Genomic DNA, 17,138 nt, shown 5'->3' on the forward strand with positions numbered 1-17,138 from the left:
AACATCCTTGATAGAGTATTATTACTTTTTTTTTCTTCTTTTTAATGTTTAGAAAATAATTCAAAGAATATAAATTTAAGCAGTCATATGTCCAAAACATGGCTAAATATATAATGTCTAACATAAATTCAACCAATGTATTTATGCTGACATCATTCATCTCTCCCTTGAAATTATATAAATTGGCCCCCTCCACTTTTTTTTAAATCTTGAATAATACAGTACTTCATAACCATCATCATATCTTAGAATTCATTCATATATTGCAGAAAAGTATAATACACTGCAACAGTCCAACACAAATGTGATTTTATTAGCACTTTTTAATGATAAAACTTCTTCGACATTGTTATATTAAGTGACTAGCAGACCAGACCTCAAAAGCTCAGTACAGTGAGTAAGGCAGCAGTTAACTTGAGGTGCCTGGTGGTTCAGAATTACTTCATATAATGAAGTAATGTTGGACCATTACTTCATATCATACATATCTATTATATTTATGTACAGACTGATTCCTACTCTTCTTTCTTCTTGTTCTTTTCCCACCAATGCCATTAGCATATTCAAGAGTTAGGGCTAAATCTTTTCTATTTTACTATGTGTTTTTTCTCTCTTGCAGTGACAGTGTGCCTTACTTAGTAAGTAGACTCCAAAGACACACCTGGTCAGTGTTAGAGGAATGACCAAATATTCCTTAAGGAAATGAAATTGACAAGAATTGAGGGTCATAACCACCACCAAGGCTAAATGTGATCTACTTTTTGAACTAATGATGGATTGATTCAAACCCAGAAGGGAGGTCCTTTCTTTTCTGAATAATATATCTGTGAAAAATACCATGATAAACATCTCATCTTCTCATCCTCCTTTTGATGTTAGACTCAACTTGTAATCATAGTCAAGTAATTTGACCTCTTTGAAACCCAATAGCTGCTTATGTCAGGGCGGTTAATATACTATCACATTTTATACTATATCCATCAATTGCAAGTGTTCTTGTGGTTGGTACGATTGCTTTCCATAAGGAAAATCCCAAGTTTCTGGGAGGAAAAGGCCTACTACACTTGTAAGAGACTGGATAATTCACTTTCAGCTGAAAAGACCTGATAAAGGTTCTCTGCATCTTAGACAGGATCCAAACCTAGATCTTTTCAATGAGAGGGCATCGTTTAATACTGACTGAGCTAATGAGATAAAAAAAATTATATGCAAAAATTATACACCGAAATATCTCTAGTCTCTTAAATTAAAGTTGACAAGAAATTATCTTCTTCTTCTCTCTTCCATCAATTATATGGATGAAGATAAGGCTGAATGAATTCTTTCCACTTCTGTCTGTCACTGGAGAGTTTGAACAATTCTGTACAGTTTGGTGTCTCTTGTTGTGATTTGGTTTTCAGGCCCTCTTTTATTTTGTCTATCCATCTAATTCTGGGTTGACCTTTTGATCTTTTACCTTCCATCACTGTATACAGGACTTTAGTTGGTAATCTTTCTGTTCCCATTCTGGTCACATGGCCAAACCATCACAGTCTTCTTTCTTGGATTTTGTCAATTATTGTTATTTCTTGTTTTAGTCATTTCCTTATGTCTTTGTTTCTTAGTCTATCCAGAAGAGATATTCCAAGTAATCTACTTAGCCAACCCATTTCAGTAGTTAATAATTTTTTCTCTTCAGCTTTTTTGAGATTCCAACATTCACGTCCATAGAAAAGTATTGGGAGGACCATTGTCTCAAAATTATGCATTGTACTCAATTATTCTCCCAAGGTAGGTCAAGTTTTCTACCTGCACTAGACTCTTACTATCAATTTCAATTTTCAGAGTGGCATTTCTTTTTCCTATTTGCATAATTTTTGTTTTGTCTATATTTAGGTTTAATCCAAATTTTATACATTCCTTTATTTTATCAAATTCGTTGTAGATCTTCTTCCATGCTTGCAAGTAATGCAATATCGTCTGCAATTTTAAATTTGTTATATTTTTCCCATATATTTTGATTCTGGAGTCTTCTTTGTTTAAGGCCTTACTGGTTGCTTCTTCCAGTGTAAGATTGAACAGGTCCGGTGACAGATTGCATCCCTGTCTTACTCCACTTTCAGTGTAGAACCAGTTGGTTAAGGTTGGGCACTTTCAGATTTCTCATATAGATTCTTTATTATTATTATAGTTTTGTTGGGAATTCCAAATTTTTTCATAGTTTCATATAGTTCTCTTCTACGAATTGAATTAAATGCCTGACGAAAGTCTATATAGCAACTCTGGTTGTACTCTAGCGTGTCTTCCATTAACTGTCTTAAGGTGAATAATTGATCAATTGTGCTTTGTTGTGGTCTGAAACCTGCCTAATGCTAGTTCTATATATGGCTTAATTCATTTTTGGATTACTTTCATAAAATCCTTACTTGGAATACTAAAGAAGCTAATGCCCCTGTAATTGTTGTTCTGTTTTATCTCCTTTTTTGTATATAGGAGTTATAACTGATTTGGTCCAATCAGTAGGTATTGCTGTAGGTATTTTTGTAGATCCTTTCAAATAATGTTTTTAATAGTTCCAGAGGTTGTTCCTTTCCTGCTTTTAAGAATTCTGCATGTATCTGATCAATACCATGTGCTTTCCTAGTTTTAAGTTTAATCTATGCTGTGTGCTATTGTTTCTTTGGGAAGATATTTGTTTCTTCTTCCATTTCACTAGCTGGAATAATAATAACCTGAAACCTGCTTTTATTATATAAGTTTCTAAAGTATTCTTCCTATCTGGACATTCTTTTTTTCTTTACTTTTAATTAGTTATGCTTGTCTCTTTTAACTAGTTTCCTAATTTCTCTGGTTAATCTATTATATTCATTTCTGTTAGAGTTCTGTTTTAATTTCATGCTTTTTCTTTGGTCACTTAACCTTTTTAATTCATTTGAGATCCAATCCTTTTTACTTTCTCTTTCTGTGTAACCTATTGTATTTTCTGATTTTAATATTATTTCCTTCAATTTGCAACGTTCTTCAATGCTTATATTCTATTTCGGTAGTTCCTTTGGGTTTTTATCTAGTTCTAGTTCATATTTTTTTAGCATATTATTACCTTGTAGTTTATTTACATTCAATTTCCTTTTGACTCTAAAAGTGCTTTCAGATTTTAACTTTATTCTTAGATTTGCTAATACTAGCTTATGGTCTGGTTCACAGTTCACAGAAAGGATCTGCAATTTGGGATACTTGATTTCCATCTTTGGTTTACAATAACATAGTCGATCATATTCTTGGTTTGTCTGTCTGGTGACATGCTTGTCCATTTTCTTTGAGGTTTTGGTTGTTTAAAGAGAGTGTTAGTTATTGTTAGTCTATTATTTGAGCAGAAGTTTAGCAGTCTTTTGCCACGTTCATTGCTTTCTCCATACCCTAACTGAATACTCTTGGGCAGGTATCTCAGTCTTTGCCTACTTTTGTGTGTAAGTCCTCCATTACAATTATTATTATCCCAAGATCCCCATGGAGTCAAACACTCATCTCGGAGGTCTTCTTGTCATCAACACAGCTCATCATACTGTGCCTTAAACACACTCAAATTCTCTCCAGAAACCGCACTCTCAGGCAAGGCATTCCAATCATTCACAACTAGGAGATCTTAACTTGATGTCTGCTGTACTGCTTTTTGCAGATCTGTATAGAATTCCTAAATGTCTTCTTCTAATGATGTTGAAGTTGGTGAGTATACCTGAATAATAGTCAGTGATCCAATTGATGATTTAAATCTTGTTTTAATTATCCTAGGTGAGATAGGATTATAAGACAATAGAGAGTTTTGAGCCTTGGATTTTAATATAAGTGCTACTCCCTCTTGGTGTTCGTTATCCTCCCTGCCTGAAGTTAAAATTTTGTACTGTCCATGGTGAAATTCTCCTTTTCCAGTCCATCTGGTTTCACAGAGTCCAATCACTTCCCATCTGTAGTTGTCTAATTCATGCAATAGTATTTCATGAATACTACTGCATGAACTAGATGCAATAGTATTCATGAAAGATTCTTATGTTCCATTCCTATGCTTGCTAAGTTTTTCCTATTTACTAGGTGATGTTTTGTTCCAATAACATATTTTTCACCTTCACTATCTTGGTTCCCTAATAGTGGGCGTGAACCTTGTTTGACTGGGCGATGGTCGAGCTGGCATGCATCTTTAGGTTGGTTTGAGTTCATTCAGTTTCAATGGTTATGTTTCGTCAAGTATCAACCACCACTCCTTAACCTGAATTCAGCTGCTCCTAACATGGAGTACAGATGCTGTTTACAGTTGATTCACTGAATACAGTCGCTGCTTGAGATCACCATATCTAGCTACCCTCACTTAATTTAGCCTGTGGGTCAACACAGGGTGTTGACCCACATACCAGGGTGTGGCCACTACCAGTTTACAGTAGCTTCTTGGAGCCATATGTGAGAGTTAGGTGTCCAGTGAGAACCAATCCAGCTGAACCACAATTATGTGCGACCATCCAAGTGGTAAGGTTTTATCTCTCCTCGACACTCCATACACCCCTAGAAATGCCAAGAAATTATATTCTTGTTTAATCCTTTATCCAAGGGTAAGCAAGCAAAGTTTGTGCATGAAGTACCATCACAACTAGGCTATTTGCATATAAAGGCAAATAACTTTGCATTAATTGCCTTAATACCTCTAGTATCTGGCTGCATTAAATTTTAATAAAAACTTGAGATTCAGGAAGGACACAAGCAGACATCTATGATTCAATTTTGATTTCAATTTGATCATTCTATTCGCTAAATAATTTAAACTGACATTAATCTTTACTACTCCATCTTTTAAGGTTACACGGTGATCAGCATTCATATTTCCGAATTTAAGGACACAAAACACACGTGTTGAAATGATTATTTTACTTATTATTAATAAAATAACAATTTGACGTTTCGGCCCCTGTATTGAGGTCATCATCAGGATTGATGTGTATAGGGAACCAAGCTACATGCTCTTGCACTCTGTACTGGTAAAAATCTATGCTGCTAATTAATTTTTTTCTAAGCCTGACCTCTAACGATAATTAAATAAAATAAAATAAAAGTTGAGAAAAAAAAAATATATATATATATATATATATTAAAAAAAATCTAATTAATAAATAAAATAAATAAAAAACTACAATAAACTCTGCTAAAGTCCTCATGTACTAAGATTCTTCTGGATTTGTACAGTTATTGTTATACTATGGTTTTCTTCAGTTCAGAACCTAGTACAGTTCAAGTTACTATGGAATGTTAAAAAAACACTTCACCAAGTCTTCTTGTATTGGGATTTTTCTTCGGCTTGTTCTGGTTGCTATAAAGGTTGCAGATGGGTCCTCCACATTCTTGGAACGGTTAGGCCATCATTTTTGTTCAGATTTGGGTTATGCTTCTTTGAATTTCCTCTCTAACCAAGTTTTTGGTTTGGTGGCTAAGGAATGTATTTAGTGCTTCGCGGCCATGGGGCCAAATGGCGAAAATATCATCGACATATCTGAGCCAAATTTTTACTTGGTATTTTTCCAATCAATTCTGTGGTATGTTTGGAGAGTGTGGTCAGAAAGGCCGGTTTTTCCAAAATGGAGGTATTTAATGTGTCGTTTGTGTTCGTCCTTCCTAATTGGGATGGTTCGCCCTGTTTCCCCTATGTATGGTAGGTTACATATGCATTGTATTTTGTATACCCCTGGGTGGGATAGGTGAGGAAGAGGATCTTTGGAAGAACTGAGTAGGTGTCTTAATTTTGTTGGGGGTTTAAAGGTGGTTTTGAGGTTATATTTGTGTTCTGTCTATTTTTTCGGAGATGCCTCTAACATAAGGTATGGCAATAGCATTCTTGAAATCTTTTTTTGTTTGTACTAGTATCTCTGCGGAGGATCTTGTAAATAGTTTTTTTACTGTATCCATTTTTTATAAATGTATGGTTGATGATCTTGTATTCCAGGTTTAGAGCTAGTTCATTTGAACAGATAGTTTGAACTCTGTATTTAAGGGTGCTTATGACACCTAGTTTTTGTGTTGGGTGGTGATAAGAATTTTTGTGTAGGTACTGGCCTGTGTTTGTGTAGGTTTGCAGTAGACTGAGAAGGAGAGACAGCTGAGGGAAGAAGTGTGACGAGTGTGTCTAGGAATGGAAGAGATTTATTTTTTTCTATTTCAATGGTGAATTGGATACATTTGTGTTGTTTGTTCAAGTGGCTAAGGAATGTATTTGGTGCTTTGCGGCGATGGGGCCAAATGGCGAAAATATCGTCGACATATCTGAGCCAAATTTTGGGCTTTAGGCACCCTGACTCTAGAGCTCGTTGCTCAAAGTCTTCCATATAAAAGTTAGCAATTGGGGGGGGGGGGAGTGGTGAGCCCATGGCTGTACCCTCTTTTTGAAGGTAAAAATTGTTTTCCCACACGAAATATCAGTTCTGGATATTTCGTGTGGCATTGGTGAAAAGGGAAGTTATGTCAAAGCTGACTAATAAATGTTGGTCGTTGAGTGTAATGTTTTTAATTTTGTTTATAAAATGTTGTGTATTTTTTATGTAGGAAGGGGACTGACCTACCAATTCCTTGAGTGTGGCCGCTAATTTTTTGGCTAAGTAGTAATTAGTTGCCAAGAGCATGTAGCTTGGTTCCCTATACATATCCTTCTGATGATGACCTCAGTGCAGGAATCGAAACATCAAATTGTTATTTTATTAATAATAAGTAAAATAATCATTTCAATACGTGTGTTTTGTGTCCCTAAATTCGGAAATATGAATTTACTACTCCATGATATGCATAGAAGTTGATCAAAATGTAGATGTGAAGAACAAGCCATCAGTTACTCCCATTATACAGTATGAAAATCCTGCACACTAAGAAGAACACTCAACCATACACTTACCGTACATTAATAGCTGCTTCTTGTAGCCAGCATTACGAAAGTGAGAAACTTGTAGTTCCATGCAAGTATGTAGGAAGATACAAGGTGTGACAATTTAATTCTCGAAATGGCCGCATAACGTCTCATGTGTGGTGATTTGATTGGAATCGTGTATAATCTTCTTTGTACATATTTTGACTAATGCGTGCATAAACCTCATGCCAAAAGAGCCATTTTCTAGTTGGCTATTGCAAAAACAATAGAGATCTGCATGTAAACTTTGAAGTAAAAATCGGCAAAACTATCCACTAACACCCCAAATTGGCTTCACCAATTTCCTGGAGTACAGTTCCATCGATGTGGTACACAGCTGGTAATCTTTTCACCTCAAAATGCATAACCTTACATTTTGCCACATTATTATTATTATTATTATTCAGGCCTCCATGGAGTCAAAAGACTCATCATGGGAGGTCCTTCCTAGAAAACACAAAGTTTATCATACCACTCCTTGAACTCATTGACCGTTCTTGTTCTCACCACTCTATCAGGCAATGCATTCTACGGTTCAACCACCCTCCATGCAAAGAAACCACTCTTCACCCTCTTGCTCACAGCTTCCTTTCATAACTTCCTCCTTCCACCAAGGGTGTTCCACCAAGCGAAAGAACTCCCCAGTATCAACTCTGTAACTACCTCTGAACTGTTTAGAAGTCTCAATCATATCACCTCTCCTTCTATCTACCAAAATCAGCAGTCCACATTCCCTCAGCCAATCTCATATCTAACATTGTACAGTCCTGAAACCATCTTTATTATCTACCTCTGTACCCTTTCACAATTAATTTATCCTCTTTGAGGCTATTGTTCTCAAATTTGGTTCCCAAATTTGAGAACAATAGTCTAAGTGAGGTCTGATTAGGGTCATATACAATGATAACATTTTTATTGCAGGTCAGCATCCTTCTCAGTAATGCAGCAATCCTCTGGGTTACTTTCACCACCTTTGCAAGATGTTCCCTGATTTCAGGTTCTATCAATCATCATCCCCAGATCTCGTCTCCCCTAGTTCCTCCAGTACAGCTCCTCCAACAGAGTATGCTGCCTCCCATCAATGTATCCCAAACTTCAAGACTTTACATTTTGCTGTATTAAACCGATACCTTCATTCATTTGCCCATTTGTCTAGTTTATTCAAATCCAACTGCAGAACTACCACATCTACACTATTACTAATAACCCTTCCCAGCTTCACATCATCTGTAAACAACTGAATATCCCACTGACATGTCATTGATATAAAGGCTGAACAATACAGGTTCCAGTATACTGAGCCCTGTGGGACCCCACCTGTAACCTGCCTCCTTGATATTGCCCCATCATACACAACTCTCTAATACCTATCCAACAGCCAATCCTGAATCCAGTTGATTAACCAAACATCTAGACCCGTGTGCTGCAACTTAAATAACAGCTTATCATGTGGCACCCTGTCTCACATTAAACTAACATCCATTCACCTTTGCCCAGACTGACAGCCTATCCAAATCATCCTGCAAAATTTTAATATCATCTTTATTAACTATTGCTCTACCCAACTTTGCACCATCAGCAAACAAATGAATAGTTCCTCTCAGATCCTTTCCTATATTGTTAATGAACAAATTAAACAGTAGTGGTCTCTAATGGACTCTACTCCTGAATAAACTAATATCTGATATATCTCCATCAACCACCCTCTTATTTACTTCAGCAATTTTAATCCATTCCCATGTGCTGAAATTTATTGATCAGAATTCCTTGCAGTATCATGTCAAAAGCTTTTGCAAAGTCCAGCAGCATCACTGTACACCCATTACCTTTATCCAACTCAGCTGTTACTGTATTATAAAACATGAGCAAGTTACTGAGGCATGACCTATCCTTTACAAAACCATGTTGTTCCCCTCATACAGTATCCCATTTCTGTCTAACCATTCCTGTATTTTGCTCTTGACCAATTTGTCCAGTACCTTGACTACTACTCCTGATCTGCTGATTGGTAGACAATTTGCTGCATTAGTCTTGGAATCTTTATGCAATGCAACTATTTTCTCCTCTTTCCACCTCTTGGGATTAACCTGGAGCTGACCTAGCACCTTCTCATAAAACTTGAGCTAGTATGCCATCTAATCCCATAGTCTGTATTCACATCAGGGTTCTGTGAATTTACCTCAGTTTCCACAAAAGCCTTTGCATCTCTTGTTACTATGATATCTCTACCTGGATGATATACACTTGCAAACTGTTCACTTAGTAATTCTACTATTTCACCTGATGCATTTACCTCCCTACCATCGGTATTCATTAAAATCATTCTGCCATGAACATTCCAGTTACATGCAATATATCGAAAAAACTGTTTGGGTTCTTCTTTGGAGAGCACTGCTAATTTCCATTTATATACTGATTTTGCCTTTCTTACCACACTGGTTACCTTTCTTGCCTGTGCTTTGTACTGCTCATCACCTCTCCAAGAATTCCCTCCACTTTTTTTTTTTTTTTTTGGTAACGCCACCTTAATGATGGTATTCATCCATTTATTATTATTATTATTATTATTACCACGGGCTACTCCAGGAGTCCTTAGACTCATCGAGGGAGGCCCTAAACATCATGTTCACGCAGCTGTTCAACATTCTCACAGTATCCATCATACCTTGCCTTGAACTCGCTCACTGTCATAGCACCCACAACAGACTCTGGCAGCTTATTCCACTCATTTACCACTCTAAAAATAAAGAACCCAGCTCTAACACCCCTGCTAACCACGCTCTTGCCCAGCTTCCATGGGTGTCCCCTAGTTCTCCCACCACCAGTCCTGATCTCAAAAATATCATCTGAATCAATCCTATAGAACCCTTTTAGCAATTTGAATGTCTCAATCATGTCTCCCCTTTTCCGCCTATCAACTAGTTTCTGCAACCCACAAATCTTCAACCTGTTCTCATATGGTTCATTCCATAGACCTGCTATCATCTTAGTCACTCGCCTCTGGATCCTCTCCACCTCCTCCCCATCGAGAAGAAACCGAGGTGACCAAATCTGGGCACAGTAGTAGAGATGAGGTCTTATCAGGGCTCGGTACAGAGGTACAATAACTTGTTTTTCTCTGCTCGTCAAGGTATTTTTCAACAACCAAGTGAGTTGATGAGCTGATTTAGCTACTTTCGCAATGTGCCCCCTAAACTTCATCTCCCTATCCACCAACACTCCCAAGTCCCTGGCCTCATCAATCTCTTGGAGTACAGTTCCACCAATGTGGTATACTGCTGCTAATCTTTTCACTCCGAAATGCATAACCTTACATTTTGTCACATTAAATTGACATCCATTCTCCTTAGTCCAGAACTCCAATCTATCTAAGTCATCTTGCAAGACTTTGACATCTTCTGCATTCACTATCGCCCTACCCAACTTTGCATCATCAGCGAACAAATGAACTGTCCCACTTAGACCCTTCCCTATATCGTTAATGAACAGATTAAACAGCAGTGGTCCAAGAACAGAACCCTGTGGCACACCACTAGTCACAGGCCGTTTTTTGGACTCTACTCCTGAATAAACTACTCTTTGATATCTCTCCATCAACCACCCAGCTATCCATCTAACCAACCCTATATCCATTCCCATATGTTGTAGTTTACGGATTAGAATTCCATGTGGTATCCTGTCAAACGCCTTTGCCAGGTCCAGCAGTATCACTGTAAACCCATTTCCCTTATCCAGTTCAGCCGTCACCTTGTTATAAAACTTGAGCAAGTTACTGAGGCATGATCTACCCTTCACAAAGCCATGCTGTCCTCTGTACAGTATCTCATTTTCATCAATCCATTCCTGTATTTTTCCCTTGACTACTTTCTCCAAGACCTTGACAACGACTCCTGATATGCTGATCGGTCGGTAATTTGCAACCATAGTCTTGGATCCTCCTTTATGCAGTGAAACTATTTTCCCCTCTTTCCACGCCTTCGGGACTAAGCCAGACCTGAGACTCAGATTAAACAACATGGTCAAGGGCACTGATAATTCATTAGCCGCTTCATGCAAGACCCGTGCCGGTATACCATCCAATCCCACAGATGTATTCACATTAAGGTTCTGTAATAGACTATTCACCTCCACTTCATTCATCACAATTCCCATATAAACTAATGGTTCCTTCATTTTTTCAACGTCACCACCTGGATGATAAACTTTTGCAAAGTGCGCGCTCAGTAACTCCACTATATCGACTGGTTCAGTGAACTCTTTACCATCGTCATTCCTTAAAATCATTTTGCATGTACAGTTTTTTTCTTGCTTGCAGCATATTGAAAGAACTGTTTGGGATTCTCTTTTGCTTGCATAGCTAGTTTCCTTTCATAATCGGCTTTTGCTGTTTTTACCACACTCGTTACCCTTCTGGCCTGTACTTTATACCGTTCGTGTGCCTGCAGGTCACCCCTTTCTTTAAATTCCCTCCATAGTTGTTTCTTTTTTTGCAGCTCAAGCTTAATGGTGTTATTCATCCATTTAACCCCTCCTTGTTTCACTATTCGGACCTTAGGTATACAATCAGCCATAACCTCCTGTAAATGCTCTTTGATCACTTCCCATGCTCTATCGACGTCCAGCCCTTGCAGTCGTACATGCCATGGCACTGATCCAAGCAATCTCCTAAGCTTGTCATACTTGCCAGCACGGTAATTCCACATATACCCTGTCTTAATCACAAATTTCACACCTTTAGCCACCTCCCAGGTCAAGACCTTATGATCACTCTCACCAATAGGTGGCAACATGGTCATATTCATTACAGTCAAATTCTCAGATACTATTACCAGGTCAAGCACTCTCACACCCCTAGTATTTTCAATTACATGCTGTTTCAGATAGTTATCCCTTAATAATTGAATAAAATCCATTTCCTTCCTCACATGTGTCCTCTCCTCCTTCCAATCAATGTTACCATAGTTGAAATCCCCCATAATAATTACCCTCCTTCCACTCATTTCATCAATTTGCTTATGCATACCATCTCCACCATCTATTCCATCACCTGGTCTATAGCAGCACCCAACTGTATATTTTATTCTGCCAGTATCAATCTCACACCAAATAGCCTCAAATGAGCTCCTTTCACTATCCTGCAATACTTCAATTCTCCTTGGCTGTAGTTCATCAGCTATCATCAATAACACCCCTCCCCCAATTTTATTCTCTCTGTCCCTCCTAAACATACTATAACCTACACATTCTATCCCACTAACTATATCATCTTCCGTCAGCCATGTTTCACTAATGCCAATAACCTGTGGCCAGGAAGAGCCAATCAAGGCCAAAAATTCTTCCTTCTTGTTCCTAATACTCCTGGCATTAGTATACATGAATTGCAGTGTTCCCTTTGTCCCACCCCTATCTTGATGCGTTATTCTAAATATCCCATTCCCATTTTTTGTCCTTATTGCTGGCTCAGGTACATTATATACATTTTTACACTCAACTGTCTCACTGATGTCTGGATATCCACTTCCCCCCCTCCTTGGTAATTCTAGTTTCCCTGGTTCTGCACATCCATTTTCACTTCATTCAGCAACACTTTTTCCAGTCTCCGCACACCAAGTCCATTCAAATGCAGGCCATCCATCTTGTATAAGTCCTTTCGCCCATCAAACTCATTCCACACGTCCACAAATTCCACACCACACCGTCCGCATAACCTGCGCATAATATCATTTGCGATTATGGCCCTCCTTCTAAACTCCTCTCTGTCATGCCGCGGTAACAGACTCACCATTCTAACTCTGTCACTCTTTTCTTTCGCTACCTTTAACAATACTTTCAAGTCCTCTCTCATAAAAAATTTATCACCTTTCAATTCATTCGTACCAGCCACAATTGTTATTTCTTTCACCCTCTGTTTTTGCACTCTAATGCTCTCACTTACATCCTTAAATTTCGCACCCGGTAAGTACGATTTAGTTACACTCCCATCTATTACTCCTCTTAATAACGAGTCACCATACAACACTCTCTCCTTCATTTCGGAAACTCGCCCACACTGTTTATTTACGTTAGCCGAATCACTCTGGAAAGAGTTTTGCAGGTGCTCTAATTGCCGCTGCGCATCTTGTATCACTGCGCGCAGCCTAGCGATCTCACTTCCTACAAATAATTCCTCATTTTTTTTATCATTCAAACCATTTTCTCTTTCTGTATAATTGCTCTCGCTCTTTCTTAGATCACCGCTCACATTGCCATCTTGTACACCGCAATTCCCTATCGATCCACTATTTTCACTCGCATTCTGGCTTTCTTCAACCATAACTGTCTCACAACCTGACACATACTTCGACTCCTCACTTTGCATACACTTTCTACACATTCTCCCACCATTATCACTTTCAATCCATACTCCAGCCTCATTCGGGAATGCATACATTCCACACACATCACATTGGACAAATTCTCTCACATTATAGTTTTTGAACAATGGCGTCGTATTTTTGGACGCCATTATCTTACGTCGCATTGGCGCCATATTCAAATATATGAAATGTATCGTTAAAGACTAAATTAATTTACGGAATTTACACCAAAATCACACAGACACAACAAGCTACCAAATTTAGACAATATTACGTTATGATTTTCAACATATATTCTAATTTCCATTCAAAATTGTACTTAGCTTTCGGGAGCTCCCTGAAAACACGACCGTTCCCCTGGCCCTCTGTTAACTCCCACTTGATTTATTCTCCTGCCTCTAGGTATGAAGTATGCTATTACTTCCCCTCAAATACTCTTTTACCACTTCCCATGCACTATAAACATCCAGCCCTCACAGTCTCACATGCCATGGCACTGAGCCAAGCAATCTCCTAAACTTGTCATACTTACCAGCCTTGTAATTCCACATATAACTTCTCTTAATGAAAATTTCACATATTCAGCCACTTCCCAGGTCAAAACCATATGATCACTCCTCACCAATGTCATATTGGTTATAGACAAATTCTCTGATGCAATTACTAGATCTAGCACACACCCAAATCCCATCTCATGCTGCTTCAGGTAATTATTCCTTAGTAACTGCATAAATTCCATTCCCTTCATCCCATGTGTCCTCTCCTCCTTCCAATTTATGTTCTCAACCCTTCACTCATTGAGATTATTTGCTGATCCATACTATCCCCATCATCCCTTAAATCCCCTGGTCTATAGAAGCATCCAAGTGTACATTTTGTTCTACTGGCCACTATCTTACACAAGATGGCCTCAAATGAGCTATTTTCACTGGCCTAAAGTTGAACTTCTACTTTCCTTGGTTGCAGTTCATCGGTTATCATCAATAACACTTCTCCCCCATTCTTTTCTCTATATCCTCCCTGAACACACTATACTCTTCACACTCTATCCCACTAAATATATCATCTACTGTCAGCTACGTCTCATTAATGCCAAAAACCTTTGGCCAGGATGAACTAACCAATCCAAAAACTCTTCCCCCTTGTTCTGAATGCTCCTAACATTAGTGTACATAAAGTGCAAAAACTCCTTGGGCCCACCACTTTCCTGACACTTCATACTAACTATCCCATTCTGATTTCTTACCAGTGGTACTAACTTAGGCATTTTCTGCATATTCTTACACTCAACTGACTAAATGGTATCTGTGTACCTACTCAACAGCTTCCGTGCTAAAAGTTCTAGTTTCCCTTATTCTGCACATACACTTTCACTCCATTCAACAACACTTTTTCCAGGCTCTGAACACCAAATCCATTTAGTTGCAAACCATTCTTTTTGTATAGGTCCTTTTGTCTGTCAAATTCATTCCACACATCCACAAATTCCACATTATTCTTCCTGCATAGCCTAAGCATAGACTAATTCAGTATTATGACTCTCCTTCTCAGCTCAGCTCTTTCATACCATGGCAACAGACTCACTATCTTAACTCTATCACTCTTTTCTTTTGCTACTTTCAGTAACACTTTCATGTCCTCCCTCATACCACACTTTTCTCCTTTCAAATCACTCATTCCATTCAAAACAATCAACTCTTTCATTTTATCCTTTTGAGCTCTAATAGCCTCACTAGCATCGTTCATATTTGCACCCAGGAAGCACGATTTTGTCGCTCTCTTGCCAATCACACCTCTTATGATAGAATTGCCATACAATCATCTTCATTTTCCCTTCTCTTTCTTAATTAAGCATCCTTTCTCTTTTCTCACACTTCTTTTTGTCTGTTATCAGTTGATCTACTCATCAGAGATTTCTGCAAACAGTCTAGCTCATGCTTCATCCTGTGTATCACTCCATGTAACCAAGCTATCTCCCTTATTATAGCCAGCTCTTCATTCTTTACATCTGTTAAACTACTATTCTTTCAATCTTCACTTTTACTCTCTCTCTCTCTCTTTCAATGCTATTTTCCATTACACCATCACACACATTTTTATGCATATTATCTGTTATGTCCACAGCTTCAATCTTGCAAACTGATCAGCACTTCTGACCCTCGCTTTAGTAGTATTTTCGGCACACTCTCCCACCACTATCACTTTCAAACCAGAGTCCACTCGCCCGTGGTAATGTGTACATCTCACAGGCATTGCACTGAACACTCTGCTTCATGTTTAAACATAAATGTTTCCAAATTCACATGAGAAAAGATATAAAGAAAAACAAAAAGTCTTATTGATTATGTTGATGGTGCAGCTTCAGGATGCAAAAGTATACAGAAGATTTGAAATAGGAAGTGATCCTGGATACTAAACGAACTAGGATGGGCTGGCAATTTGGGATTTAGCCAACCAAATTGTAATCTTTTTGGCTTAAACCATAAATAAAATGATGGTACAACATGACAGAATTTCATGCCGGATGCGGCATCACCGGGCATGAAATTCTGTTAAACAAGATTTAACAGAATTTCAAGGAATTTCCAGGGAAGCAGGGCGAACAGTGAAAAGTCAGCTACTGGAACCAATCCTGAAATCCTGAAACACACCTGAACTCAACATCACCAGCGTTCAAGATCAGTACTATCATCATAAGAAGCCTGAATGGCAAAGAAATGGAGCTGGATGAGGAATAGATAAGTACCAGATCAATATAATAGGAATGACTGATATAAAAAAGACAAAACTGGTGAGATCTATCGAAGCAATAAATACAAAATGTTATATTCAGGCAATAACAATCAGGGGGAAAAAAAGAGCAGCTATAGTATTCAACACCAAACACGAGGCTAATCTTCTTGACTTATCAAATAGAGTGATGTGGGCAAATATCACAATGGGGAACTAGACAATGAGATTTATTTGTGCCTATGGTCCCACAGGAGGGTAATTGTCAGATAAACAAAAATATTTTGGGAAAATTTCGAGAAAGGAAAAAAGCTAATAAAAATGGCAAATATCTGTTGAATTTCTGCTCAGGACATGAACTGGTTATTACTAATACAATGTTCCAACATAAAAATGTGCACAAATTCACATGGAGAGAAGAGGCAAGGAATAAGGAAAATCTCATTGACTGTCATTGTTGATAGTGATGTTTTCTCCCTGGTGCAGGACACCAAAGTGTATAAAGGATTTGGAATTGGAAGTGATCACTATTTAGTCTGATGCAGGATAAAATGGAACTTCATATTGAAAAGAAGAACATATAAGAAAGTTTTAAAGTGAATAAAAATTGAGCAGCTCTCAGATGTGAACTGTAGACTAAAATACACAAAGATTATTGAAAAAAAAAATGAAAGAGTTCGAGAAAAGGAACCAAACCTTGGAGATTCAGTGCCAAGTCCTAAAGAAAAAATTGATTCAGTCAGAGAGACATGCAGTGAAGTTGCTTGCAAGGATAGAAAAATCAGAACTCCATGGTAGACACTGGAAGTAAAAAGGAGCAATGAAGGAAAAGAAGAAAGCATATTAAATGTTCCTGGCAAATAAGTCAACTTGTGCTCTTAGAGAATACAAAGACAAATGTAAAAATGCTAAACACTGTGTAAAACTAGCTAAACAAAAGTCATGGGAAGACTTTGGTAAGAACATAGAAAATAAATATCATGAAGGGACAAAATATCCTGGAAATGGTTGAAAAAGCTCAGAAATGGAGTAAAGAAAGTAGTACAGAAAAAGAGTACAGAAATGGACTGCAGTAAAAGGAATTAGAGATGATAGAGGTGACATGAAAACTGGAGAAAAAGATATCCTTGATGTATGGAGCA

At 37.9% G+C, this 17,138-nt stretch overlaps 1 protein-coding gene across 2 annotated transcripts in view; it reads right to left on the bottom strand.

Moving 5' to 3' along the window:
* Positions 1–17,138, bottom strand: part of Pstk (Phosphoseryl tRNA kinase) — a 153,071-nt gene that overhangs the window by 15,243 nt on the left and 120,690 nt on the right. The window lies entirely within an intron of this gene.

This window comes from Typopeltis vanoorti, chromosome 14 (assembly GCF_054136105.1).
Source record: "Typopeltis vanoorti isolate ZY-2024b chromosome 14, IOZ_Tvanoo_1.0, whole genome shotgun sequence".
In the NCBI taxonomy this organism is placed as follows: Eukaryota; Metazoa; Arthropoda; class Arachnida; order Uropygi; family Thelyphonidae; genus Typopeltis; species Typopeltis vanoorti.